Raw genomic sequence first — 13017 nt, 5'->3', positions numbered from 1 at the left:
GTCCACGTTGTAACAATTGTTTTTTGCATTTGACCATTTACAATAAATGTGGCAATATATATGAAAGCATTCCTCTGCCTGTTTCATCCATTCTGAAGGAAAGCAGTGACTACGTTTTGTGTGTGTGAGAGAATATGTATGCCTTGTAATGCTAGCAGAAAATCGTTACTTCCGAATGCAAGTTAAACGCCATTCCGTCTATACTGATACCAGACAAATGTATACTTATAAGCATTTTCCAATATATTTCCAATATACTGCAATGCTATGTAGCTGAAGAGGGGTGACACTGTCTAGGATAGGAGTGTCGATCAGTTTCTGGAGGTCTGTGTTCACTGGCATTTACTCTCACTTCTGCATCAAATCAACGTCTACAATAAATATTCTAGTTTATTTTATTACAAATATAGCAGTACACAGTCCTCCAGAAATCTGTTGACAATGACACATTCCTGTGTATTGGATCCTCTGTATATAGAAAAACGGCAAAAAAAAGATAATTTGGTATTTTCCATTGCTACTAACGTATGCTGGTTAAAAGTATAATTAAAGAAATGCACACATTTTTGCCACGCAAATATAGTCCATATATTTAGCTTTTTAATTGAACCATGTTTAGTACATCTAAAAGAGACAATGAGAAATTCATGGTTCAACAAGACAACATAGCCATCAAAAGGGTAGAAATTTAGCATTGCACTTATGTCACAGTACTTTACAGCTTTGATTGGATACATAGAATATATGACAAAGGGTGATGTAATTATCTGAATTACTGTAGATTTGAATAGTTTAATCAAGAGTTAAGTATGGTTATAAGTCCAATGTGAAGATCTCAATTGAGGATTTCTTTATGAAGGAGGTGTTATTCATATACCATTCTCACACTAAATAATCAACATATTATACTGAACAAAAATATAAATGCAACATGTAAAGTGTTGGTCCCATGTTTCATGAGCTGAAATAAAAGATCCCAGAAATGTTCCATTCGCACAAAAAGCTTATTTCTCTCAGATTTGGTGCACCAATTTGTTTACATCCCTGTTAGTGAGTATTTCTCCTTTGCCAAGATAATCCATCCACCTGAGAGGTGTGGCATATCAAGAAGCTGATTAAAAAGCACACCTTGTGCTGGGGACAATAACAGGCCACTCTAAAATGTGCAGTTTTGTCACACGACACAATGTCACAGATGTCTCATGTTTTGAGGGAGCGTGCAGTTGGCATGCTGACTGCAGGAATGGCCACCAGAGCTGTTGCAAGAGAATTTAATGTTAATTTCTCTACCATAAGCCGCCTCCAATGTCATTTTAGAGAATTTGGCCGTAAGTGCAACTGGCCTCACAACCGCAGACCACGTGTAACCACGCCAGCCCAGGACCTCCACATCCGGCTTCTTCACCTGCGGGATCGTCTGAGATCAGACACCTGGATAACTGATGAAACTGTGGGATTGCACAACTGAATAATTTCTGCACAAACTGTAAGAAAAGTCACAGGGAAGCCCATCTGCGTGCTCGTTGTACTCACCAGGGTCTTGACCTGACTGCAGTTCGGCATCGTAACTGACTTCAGTGGGCAAATGCTCATCTTCGATGGCCCCTGGCACGCTGAATAAGTGTGCTCTTCACGGATGAATCTCGCGTCGCGTTGCCGAGTGGTTTGCTGATGTCAATGTTGTGAACAGAGTGCCCCATGGTGGCAGTGGGATTACGGTATGGGCAGGCATAAGCTACGGACAACAAACACAATTGCATTTTATCGATGGCAATTTGAATGCACAGAGATACCGTGACGAGATCCTGAGGCCCATTGTTGTGCCATTCAACAGCCGCCAAAACCTCATATTTCAGCATGATAATGCACAGTCCCATGTCGCAAGGATCTGTACACAATTCCTGGGAGCTGAAAATGTCACAATTCTTCCATGGCCTGCATATTCACAAGACATCTCACCCATTGAGCATGTTTGGAATGCTCTGGATCGACGTGCATGACAGCGTGTTCCAGTTCCTGCCAGTATCCAGCAACTTCGCAAAACCATCGAAGAGGAGTGGGACAACATTCTACAGGCCTCAATCAACAGCTTGATCAACTCTATGCTAAGGAGATGTGTCCCGCTGCATGAGGCAAATGGTGGTCACACCAGATACTGACTGGTTTTCTGATCCACGCACCTATCTTTATTTAAAAAGGTATCTGTGACCAACAGATGCACATCTGTATTCCCATTCATGTGAAATCCATAGATTAGGGCCTAAGGAATTTACACTGCTCCAAAAAATTAAGGGAACACTTAAACAACACAATGTAACTCCAAGTCAATCACACTTCTGTGAAATCAATCTGTCCACTTAGGAAGCAACACTGATTGACAATAAATTTCACATGCTGTTGTGCAAATGGAATAGACAACAGGTGGAAATTATAGGCAATTAGCAAGACACCCCCAATAAAGGACTGGTTTTGCAGGTGGTGACCACAGACCACTTCTCAGTTCCTATGCTTCCTGGCTGATGTTTTGGTCACTTTTGAATGCTGGCGGTGCTTTCACTCTAGTGGTAGCATGAGACGGAGTCTACAACCCACACAAGTGGCTCAGGTAGTGCAGCTCATCCAGGACGGCACAACAATGCGAGTTGTGGCAAGAAGGTTTGCTGTGTCTGTCAGCGTAGTGTCCAGAGCATGGAGGCGCTACCAGGAGACAGGCCAGGACATCAGGAGACGTGGAGGAGGCCGTAGGCGGGCAACAACCCAGCAGCAGGACTGCTACCTCCGCCTTTGTGCAAGGAGGAGCAGGAGGAGCACTGCCAGAGCCCTGCAAAATGACCTCCAGCAGGCCACAAATGTGCATGTGTCTGCTCAAACGGTCAGAAACAGACTCCATGAGGGTGGTATGAGGGCCCGACGTCCACAGGTGGGGGTTGTGCTTACAGCCCAACACCGTGCAGGACGTTTGGCATTTGCCAGAGAACACCAAGATTGGCAAATTCGCCACTGGCGCCCTGTGCTCTTCACAGATGAAAGCAGGTTCACACTGAGCACATGTGACAGACGTGACAGAGTCTGGAGACGCCGTGGAGAACGTTCTGCTGCCAGCATCATCCTCCAGCAAGTTTGGCGGTGGGTCAGTCGTGGTGTGGGGTGGCATTTCTTTGGGGGGCCGCAGAGCCCTCCATGTGCTCGCCAGAGGTAGCCTGACTGCCATTAGGTACCGAGATGAGATCCTCAGACCCCTTGTGAGACCATATGCTGGTGCGGTTGGCCCTGGGTTCCTCCTAATGCAAGACAATGCTAGACCTCATGTGGCTGGAGTGTGTCAGCAGTTCCTGCAAGAGGAAGGCATTGATGCTATGGACTGGCCCGCCCCGTTCCCCAGACCTGAATCTAATTGAGCACATCTGGGACATCATGTCTCGCTCCATCCACCTACGCCACGTTGCACCACAGACTGTCCAGGAGTTGACGGATGCTTTAGTCCAGGTCTGGGAGGAGATCCCTCAGGAGACCATCCGCCACCACATCAGGAGCATGCCCAGACGTTGTAGGGAGGTCATACAGGCACGTGGAGGCCACACACACTACTGAGCCTCATTTTGACTTGTTTTAAGGACATTACATCAAAGTTTGATCAGCCTGTAGTGTGGTTTTCCACTTTAATTTTGAGGGTGACTCCAAATCCAGACCTCCATGGGTTGATACATTTGATTTCCATTGATAATTTTTGTGTGATTTTGTTGTCAGCACATTCAACTATGTAAAGAAAAAAGTATTTAATAAGATTATTTCATTCATTCAGATCTAGGATGTGTTATTTTAGTGTTCCCTTTATTTTTTTTAGCAGTGTATTTTAATTGACTGATTTCCTTATATGATACGGTGGCCGGGAAGTGCAAAGCAACATTACAAAGAATGAAACACTTTTACAAAGCTCGAGACAAATTTACATTTTGGAAAACAAATTTACATTTTGTTACATTTTGGAAAACAAATTAACATTTTATAAAACAAATTAACATTTTATAAAACAAATTAACATTTTATAAAACAAATTTACATTTTAGAAAACAAATTAACAAGACGCAAAACACTTTTACCAGTCCCGAAACAAATTTACAAATGACAGAATCGTCACGTAAAGGGAATGTACCATATACCGGAAGTGACACGGAAGTGATGAGCGTGGTCTTTTCGTATTGTTGTTGTGGAGTTTATGGCGTCAAATAAGTTTATGGTGACCGCCCGAACATGGACTGCGGCCGAGGGATGTTTTTCCAGTTTTGTGGCAAACACATGAACAGCTTAACGCGGTTTTGCTTTACGTGTGGTCGGTGTTTGGAGTTTTTAAAGGACGCGGACAAGACGGAAACATTGGAAACACAGGGGACGTCTCGACAGCCGGACAGTGCTATGCAAAGTAAGTTTAGCAAAACCAAAACGCTAGCTAAGGACAGTAACGCTAATGATTTTTTGAGCGGCTTCTAACTTTCTGTTTCGGAACTCTGTCCATTTCTGCAGAACAACCATGCCCATCATACAAACAGTTCATGGAGTACAGAAGCTCGAAATCAAAAGAACGACAGTCTTTTAACTATGGGCCAAAAGGAAGATATAGGCCTAAAGAAAGAACACGTCCAGGTAAGGTGTACTGACCGTCCTATACAATTTTGCAATGCTCTATATGTATTTGTGTGTTTGTGTATATTTATTTTACCTATGTATACATTAATTATATCTTTGTTATTTTACTAGATAAACGTAGGATTGATGGTGCCAAGTGGAACTGATTTAAAACCTCTAAGAGGGAAAACACTACAGTTATTTACAGACCCAGAGGTAGCAGCACCTGATCTACTGAAACAAGCTGTCCAGAAAATGACAACATTTAACAAGGACATGCACGAAGGACCTTATGTCCTTTTGTATCCAGACTGCTCAGAGGTGGTTCATGTGCCTGGGTCAGAAAGGCCATTCAAATTGGCAGAATATAAAAAGGAAATAGGAAAGGCATATTCCAGGATCACTTTTTTCATTTGCCTAGAAAAACACTATAAAAGAGGTTAGTGGATCTCATGATTCAATATTTTTACATATTTAGATACTCTGCTGGAGGATAGATAATGGTTGTTTGAATTATTTTTTTCAGTGGATGATACCTCAGACTCTGATTCTGAAATTGTCATCACAACAAGGAGCACAGCTGAACTCAATCGTGCTGACACTTTGGTACATCAGTTATTTCTCTTTTTAAAAATGTTTATGTATGTTTGTATTTATTCATTTTCATATAATTTATTAATTAGATGTCCTGGTCAATATTTTAGTGGAAAAAGGCTTGTTTTGATTATTTTGCAGTAACTATTATACAGTAACACAGACAACCATTCAGCATTGATATATACTGTATGTGGTAATGGAAAAATAATGGAACCTGTTGAAAGTTGTTGATCATTTTATCCGTTTCCTCTCAGGTTTTTGAACCACAAAATCGAAGTACTCCCAAACACAAGCTGGACGATGAAAGGTAGGTGTTGCACACTTGGACACAAAGGAATTTTCACACGTGCAATAATAATTCATATTTTGTTGGGCTACAGTGCTTTCACTACCAGGTAAAGTGCAATTTCACCTTTTTTTTTATTTAACTCACAAAACTGATAAAACTACTAGCAGATATTTCACTACTTATTCACATACACATTATACATACATTTATATTGCTGCACATAAGCTCAACGTTGCTACATGCTATCAGCTGTTTCTGTAACTGACTGCGGTGCCCCCTCGCTCCCTACCTAAAGGACCCACAGCTGCCTGTGTGAGCAGAGCTTTACAGAATAAACCCACTGAAATACAGTTGCTCTTGCAGTTGAATAAACAAAAATTAACCAAACCATTTAAAAAAAACACGTGAGAATGAAGTGGGGGGTATCCACTGTCCATTCATATGTCCCACATCACTGTCGATCCTGCATAGGTACTATAGGCCTTTACTGAAGTGGCACGGTCATCCAGAACCAACTTAAAGAACTCCAACACGTTTCGGCATCTAGCCTTTGTCAGGGAGTCAAATAGATGTAATGAGAGACACTGGGTTTTTTCTAGTGGTAATCCACCAATAGGAAACATGGGACACATCCATATACATAATGTTTACATGATTTGACTATTGTAGGCCTGAAGGACACCTACTGGTTTTAAGATGTCTACAACACCTACTCTAGCCCAGAACACCTTGGACACTAGAAAATACCCATTGTCTCTCATTTCATCTGTTTGACTCGCTGACGAAGGCTAGATGCAAAAACGCATTAAAGTTCTTTTAAATTGGTTCTGTATGGCTTGGCCACTTGCAATACAAGCATTTTAATAGTTAAAAAATAGTAGTTTGAGCTTTCTTTTATTTTATACCTTTTCCATTAAAAAAGAAACTCAAACTAACTCAGATTTGAGTCCAGGAAGCGCTCCTATCCACATGTTCTCAAAATAATCTTTTTTTTTAATACATCTTTCTGTTCCCTCTACTACTACATGCTACTCAAAGCTACATTATAGCCTTTATCATGGAGCTAATCATTTTAATATGTTTTATCATGTTTCAGAGATGCACCAGGACAATCAACAATTCAGCCTGGACAGGTAATAAGGCAGAGTGTGGCAGCATGACATTTCTTGCTTTCAGTGTTGTTGTTTCAGACATTTTAATCTTTTTTTCAGTTAGTAATATCTGATTCTGAGGATCTGGATCCACCGGAAGCAAATCCAGAAAAAATGTCTTGCTACAGGTAAGTAAAAAAAAAAAGAAAAGATAATGACTGACATAATTTAAATGTATTGAACTGATTACATGGGGAAGACATTTTTGTTTGTAAGATGTTTTAACATGGAAATGGCAATTTCCCAACAGTAAATACACAGACCTGTATTCACCAAATGTTGAGCAGGAGGACGAAGAGCCGGTTGCTGTCAATGTGAAGAATTTCCAACACACAGCAATGTAATATGCTTTTGACTATAGCACTCCAGTTTTTTCACTGTACAATAGTTCTTGTATATCTGGAATATCCACAAATGAATTAACTTTTTGTCATTACAGGGAGGAGACGGACATTGCATTACCTGACATCGTAGCAAACCTGTCTCTTCCTATTGATCATAAAAAAGTCAGCTGGTTTAACATCTCAAGGGATAATGTTTGGGATGGGGCAGTCAGAGGTTTCAAGCGTACAACATATTCTGAAACCTGTGACATGCTGGTGAAATTTACTGATGATACTGGTGTTCTGGAAGAGGGAATTGACACTGGTGGTCCAAGACGAGAGTTTTTAACTCTACTGATGAAACACCTAAAAGACCGGCCCATTTTTGATGGACCAGAAGGACATCGGTTCTTGGTCTACAATGCAAAGGGTATGCATATTGGTTGGATGTGTACTATAGGCTACTAATGGTTGGTTAATGCTCATTGACCAGATATATCACATGACATATGCTTGCATATTACAGTATATACAGTAATGCATTGTTTTAATTTTGCAATATGAATTCATTCACAGCTGTTAGGGAGGATGAATACTACTTGGCAGGAAAGATGATTGCTGTGTCAGTTGTGCATGGAGGTCCAGGACCCCATTTCCTGTCAGAAGATCTTGTACATTATCTTGCAGGCCAGCCTTCATTCAAAGCAACAAATAATTTAATAACTGATGAAGAAATAGGGAAAGCTTTGCAAGAGGTGAGAATAGCATAAGGGTATGGTAGGGCAGAGTTTTTCATACTTACTGCAGTGTTTTTGAGACAATGTTTACTTCCTATATCACGTGCGGAATATATTTAATTAATTTATTAGTTTTTGATAGTGTAAGATTACACCTTGCTATGTACGTTATTTAAAAAATAGGCAAGGAGATACAGTGCATACAGTTATTGACTGGGGTGTTTTTGCCCATTTTCATGTCTTTCAGATTGAGAATGCTGCTTCATTGGATGCTCTGCAAGAATGTATGATGAGACACAGCACAATGTTACAGACAGCAGGTTGTCTGAGACATGTGGCTACTGTGGAAGAAAAGAAAGAAATCGTGTCAGACTACCTCCAATGGTATACCATTGACCGCAACTCATCTGTAATTGACAGGTAAGATGATATTTGTAGTGATGAGATTTTTATTTATTTATGTATGATTTTTTTGTTTGAAATGCCTCATGGTCCCCATCTTTGGTTTATGCAAGTATGTATATCTGTTATCAATTTGTCCTTAATCAGAATTTGTACCTTAGTGTATTTCAACGGATATGTGATGTTACTTCATTCTGTGTCAAACTACAGTGCCTTCATTAAGTCTGCACACCTTTTATAGATTCAATTTAAAATATATTTAAATCCTTTTCCTCATCAATCTACACACAATACATCATAATGACAAAGCAAAAACAGAAATTAGATCTTAGGTTTCTCCTCCTGACTAACTCTTCCATAGAGGAAAATCAGTCCAGTTACCCCTTAAAGTGATCCATCCACCTCTGCTGCACATCTGGCAGCAGAGTGATGGTTTGAGGCTCACTTTACCCATCAAACCCTTGATGACTTGCTGCTGTTTATCCAACCACCTGCTCCATACTGTAGCAGTGTCATTTACACATGGATCTATTTCTGCCCTCAGTTCTCATAGAGATCCTGACATGCAGAGAGGTTTTAGTATCTCTTGTAAATGTCCCTGAAAATCAGATATAAAGAGTGTGGTGATGTTGTGTGTAAAGCCTGTAGCTTCATACACGAGGAATCCAGGCTGGAATTACTTCCAAAGGTGCTTCAACAGTGTACTGAGAAAATGGTTAATTAACTTGTGCGAATGTGATATTCCAGTTTTTAATTTTTATTAAATTTGCTACAATTTCTAAAAACTTGTTTTTGCTTTGTCATTATGATGTATTGTGTGTAGGCTGATGAGGATGACCCCTAGATGATGGATGACCCCTAGAGTTAAGACTCTGAAAAAGTTGTTGTTGTTAAAGGTTAGGGTTGGGCATCATTTAGATTTTAACGATTCTGATTCCAATTCCGATTCTTCCTTTTGATTCCGGTTCTTATCGATTCTCGATTCCGATTCTTTGAGTGGTGGAGTTGAAACGGGTCACATGCTTATTTCACAAATAAGAGGAAAGTTTTATTTTGATTCAAAGGTGGGTTGCAGTTTGACGGGGCTTTTTCAATGTAAAATAAAGCCACACTAGAGCACCGCTTACTGTGCTCCATGGCTGCAACACAACAAGCACCTGGCCGCTACAGAAACCAAAACTTGCGCATGTTAAATTTGGAACCCATGATCAGATTTGAAACCCAATCCTCCAAAACGATTCCAATAAAGAAACAATTCCGATGGAATCGTAATTTTTTAAACTATTCCAAGTAGGAATTGGTTCTTGATGCCCAACCCTATTAAAGGTGCACTTTTAAAGTGCAATTGCCAAAGTTGTTTTTATAATGTTACTGTATGTGAGCATGTTCTTTTCTCACAGTAAACATTTTGAAAATGTTTTAGATCCATTACTCTCAATACTACAAAAGTGTAATAAATACTGATTACTATTTTTGATTAATTTACTTCACACTTAAAAACAATTAAGCTTTGGGTGACAGATTCATAAATATTGTGTTCAGACAGCAGTATTCCACCACTACAAAAAACCCTCCCTTTTTGATCATTTCATAGCTGAGCCATTTCTTTTAGTTTCATGTACAGTTCAGATGCAGACTCCCAGTTGTCTGGCTTCTGTAACTGATTGTGTTCCATGGCAAAGTCCAAGTACTCCTGCATGTTTGGGTCCCCACAAGGAGTCATTGACAGGCTAGCCTCAGGAAGGGCATCCAGTTCAGCTTGTTCACTTTGAAATCCGCAGTCTCTGGAGCCAAACCTATGTTAAATAGAATACATAATTGCATTTATTTTCATTTAAGCTAAAACGTTACATTAATGCTTTTATCTGTTTATTATCACCAATGTATCACCTGTGTGGTAAGTAGTAAAGTTCATTGGGCACTCCTCCTGGACATGCTGCTGTTCTGGAAGGGTGAATCCTGTGGCTGTTCCACAGTCTCACACACTCATCCAAGTCCTTCTGAATAACATCACCAAAGCAATATCTCAATAGGCATTGATGCTCATGACTCCCGTTGAAGTATCCGGCATCTCTAAGGTCGGCAAATAACTCCATCCAGAACTGAGACCTATAGAAATGGATACAAATGTTTAGTTATACTATAAATAATAAAGGTTAGTTATAATGAAATGTATGGTCTGTGCATCTTTTGGTCATTCGATTTTCTTTTCAGGAACAGCTACTTTTCCTGACGGGCAGGATTTGCTTTACAAATTTGTATTGATAATTATTGTGCTCGTTTTTCATTAATCGTTCCTGAGAAGAAAATCGAATGACCAAAAGATGCAATGACCCTTTATGAAGACAACTCACCTTCCCTTTCTAAATATAGACCACCAGGACTCAATACGCTGGTTATTTATAGATGAGCCGTACATGTGGCTGGACGCTCCAGAGTAGTAGTCACTGTAATGGTGGCGTAGGGTACATTGAATTGCAGCCATTATGCCGTTCTCAGTGCCGCAATCAGTCCTCAGTCTCATGGGGATGATACCGAGGTTTCGCACACATGACATGAAATAGTGAGCAATCACTGTTGGGTTATTATTTGTTGGTCCACATTGAAGCCACAATACTTTACGTGAAAATCCATCTATGCATCCCGAAATGGCCAAACCGAATGGCTTAAGTTTGTCATAACCATCTGCGTGCCACATATAGTTAGGTCCCATTGAGTAGTTGTCCAGGTCCACGAAGTTCAAATCTGATGGCGTTACTCACGGCGTTTGGCGAGGAATAATCCTTTCTGCGGTACAACCCGGCTTCGTTCAGTTTACTTTTAAGAGTCCTCAAGCTGATGTTTACACCGTGTAGACTTGACATCATGTCCACGATTACAGCGTACGAGTGACCCTCGTTAAAATATTGAACGCAATGATGCAGTATGTCTGGTGTTTCCGTCTGGTCCGCGTCCTTTAAAAACTCCAAACACCGACCACACGTAAAGCAAAACCGCGTTAAGCTGTTCATGTGTTTGCCACAAAACGGGCAAAACATCCCTCGGCCGCAGTCCATGTTCGGGCGGTCACCATAAACAATACGAAAAGACCACGCTCATCACTTCCGTGTCACTTCCGGTATATGGTACATCCCCTTTCCGTGACGAATCTGTCATTTGTAAATTTGTTTCGGGACTGGTAAAAGTGTTTTGCGTCTTGTTAATTTGTTTTATAAAATGTAAATTTGTTTTATAAAATGTAAATTTGTTTTATAAAATGTAAATTTGTCTTCCAAAATGTAAATTTGTTTTCCAAAATGTAAATTTGTTTTCCAAAATGTAAATTTGTCTCGAGCTTTGTAAAAGTGTTTCATTCTTTGTAATGTTGCTTTGCACTTCCCGGCCACCGTAATATGAACTGTAACTCAGTAAAATCTTTGAAATTGTTGCGTTTATATTTTTGTTCAGTGTAGATACATACTATTTATACGCATATTGCCAGATTATTGCTATCAACTGCTGGCTGCAAGGTATATTACCCCGTTTGTATCTTTTGGAACAATGGTAGTCAAGTTTATAAAAATGATGTAGAATAGATGGGCTACCACAGGTGTCACAGGCATCCACAGGTCTTGACCACCATGTTGCGATGCTTCTTTAGGATCACATTGTTGTTGTCGTCGTAGAAGAGTACGGAGATGGGACTGAGCTTGGTGGGTGCGCAGCACGCTTTGGGAACCTCGTCCGGCTTCAGAAGGTGAACCTGCCATGAAAAAAGGTCAATCAGACTAATTCATACATGCACTTTTATATAATCAATGATACTATCCTGTTTATAAAAGAGATATGGATTATTATTATGCAGATACTTCAGTGCTCTCCTACCTCAGTGGGCTGTGGCTTTGCCCCCCTTGTCTGAATTTGGTCAATATATTTTAAACCGGGTTGTCTGTGCTCCACAATACTTTATTATCCACTGAGCCAAAGCCAGACTTTCAGAAGTTCAACAACAACAACAACTTCCATGAAACATGCTAAAACATTTCAATGGGCCATTGACCTAGCTAGTGACTTAAAAAGAACATTTTGTATTTTTGTTTTATATTATACCAACAACATAGGAAATCCTCTGGTGACAAAATAGGGTCAATAGAATTAGAATGATGACTAGGAATGGAATTTTTATAGAATTAGAATGGTAAGCATAGAGTTCCAAACTCATTTCTATGGCAACACAGCTGTCAATTTTGTAAACAACAATTTTCAAAAATATGTGTTGCCAAGAGACATCTAACCGATAGAACATCTCAGCGTTCTATTGAACGTTTTCTGTTCGAAAACAACAACAACTTCAGTTTGCTGTTCAACAACAACAAACTTGACTGATTTTTGAGACCTGAGACTGAAAGATCGACTGGAAAATGCCTGGGTGCTTTTCAAAATTGGTGGAGAGAGTGCGTGGATGTCGGCGGTCTACTGCGTCGACAGGTTGTTCAAATTCATTTGTGGGTTGTTTTTGTTGTCTTTTTCCGTTTTGCAGGGTTCGCAATCGTCGGGAGGTGGACAGCGACATCGACTTTGAAGAGGGTATGTTGAGTTTAAACTTCTTATTTGACCACATTTAACAATATAAATGTAATTTGTGAAATGTTGTGTATTTCTGTAATCCATACTTGCAAGCTAACGTTAACTTTAGTAACTTTTGCTAAGAGATGCACTTTTGAACTAGTAGTACTAGTTAGCTCGATACGTTTTACATCCTAACATTTGTTTGTTTGTATTCCAATGTTCCTAATTTTAGAATCAACTGCCATGGATGAGGTCCAGTTGGTTGTGCCATTGGATGATGTGCCGGGTGTACCATTGCTGCCAGCCATCCTTGAGGAGGTGCCAGATGTGCTGACTATCCTTGAGGT

The 13017-nt window shown here is 40.1% G+C and overlaps 3 long non-coding RNA genes across 3 annotated transcripts; 2 read left to right on the top strand and 1 right to left on the bottom strand.

Annotated features, from left to right (window-relative positions):
* Positions 1–4261: 4261 nt before the first annotated feature.
* On the top strand, positions 4262–6709 carry LOC311136192. The gene is made up of 6 exons (XR_014613853.1): positions 4262–4420; positions 4522–4641; positions 4756–5062; positions 5150–5229; positions 5475–5527; positions 6606–6709. It is a non-coding gene; the product is annotated as an uncharacterized lncRNA (long non-coding RNA).
* A 25-nt stretch (positions 6710–6734) lies between these two features.
* Positions 6735–8624, top strand: LOC311136191. Its single transcript, XR_014613852.1, has 4 exons — positions 6735–6788; positions 6911–7000; positions 7100–7413; positions 7968–8624. It is a non-coding gene; the product is annotated as an uncharacterized lncRNA (long non-coding RNA).
* A 239-nt stretch (positions 8625–8863) lies between these two features.
* On the bottom strand, positions 8864–11193 carry LOC311136190. Its single transcript, XR_014613851.1, has 3 exons — positions 10477–11193; positions 10013–10231; positions 8864–9918 (listed from the first exon to the last, which is right to left on the bottom strand). It is a non-coding gene; the product is annotated as an uncharacterized lncRNA (long non-coding RNA).
* Between the last annotated feature and the right edge of the window lie 1824 nt (positions 11194–13017).

This window comes from Coregonus lavaretus (genome assembly GCF_964263955.1).
Source record: "Coregonus lavaretus genome assembly, chromosome: 10".
Lineage (NCBI taxonomy): Eukaryota > Metazoa > Chordata > Actinopteri > Salmoniformes > Salmonidae > Coregonus > Coregonus lavaretus.
This window is presented reverse-complemented; position numbering and strand designations above follow the sequence as displayed.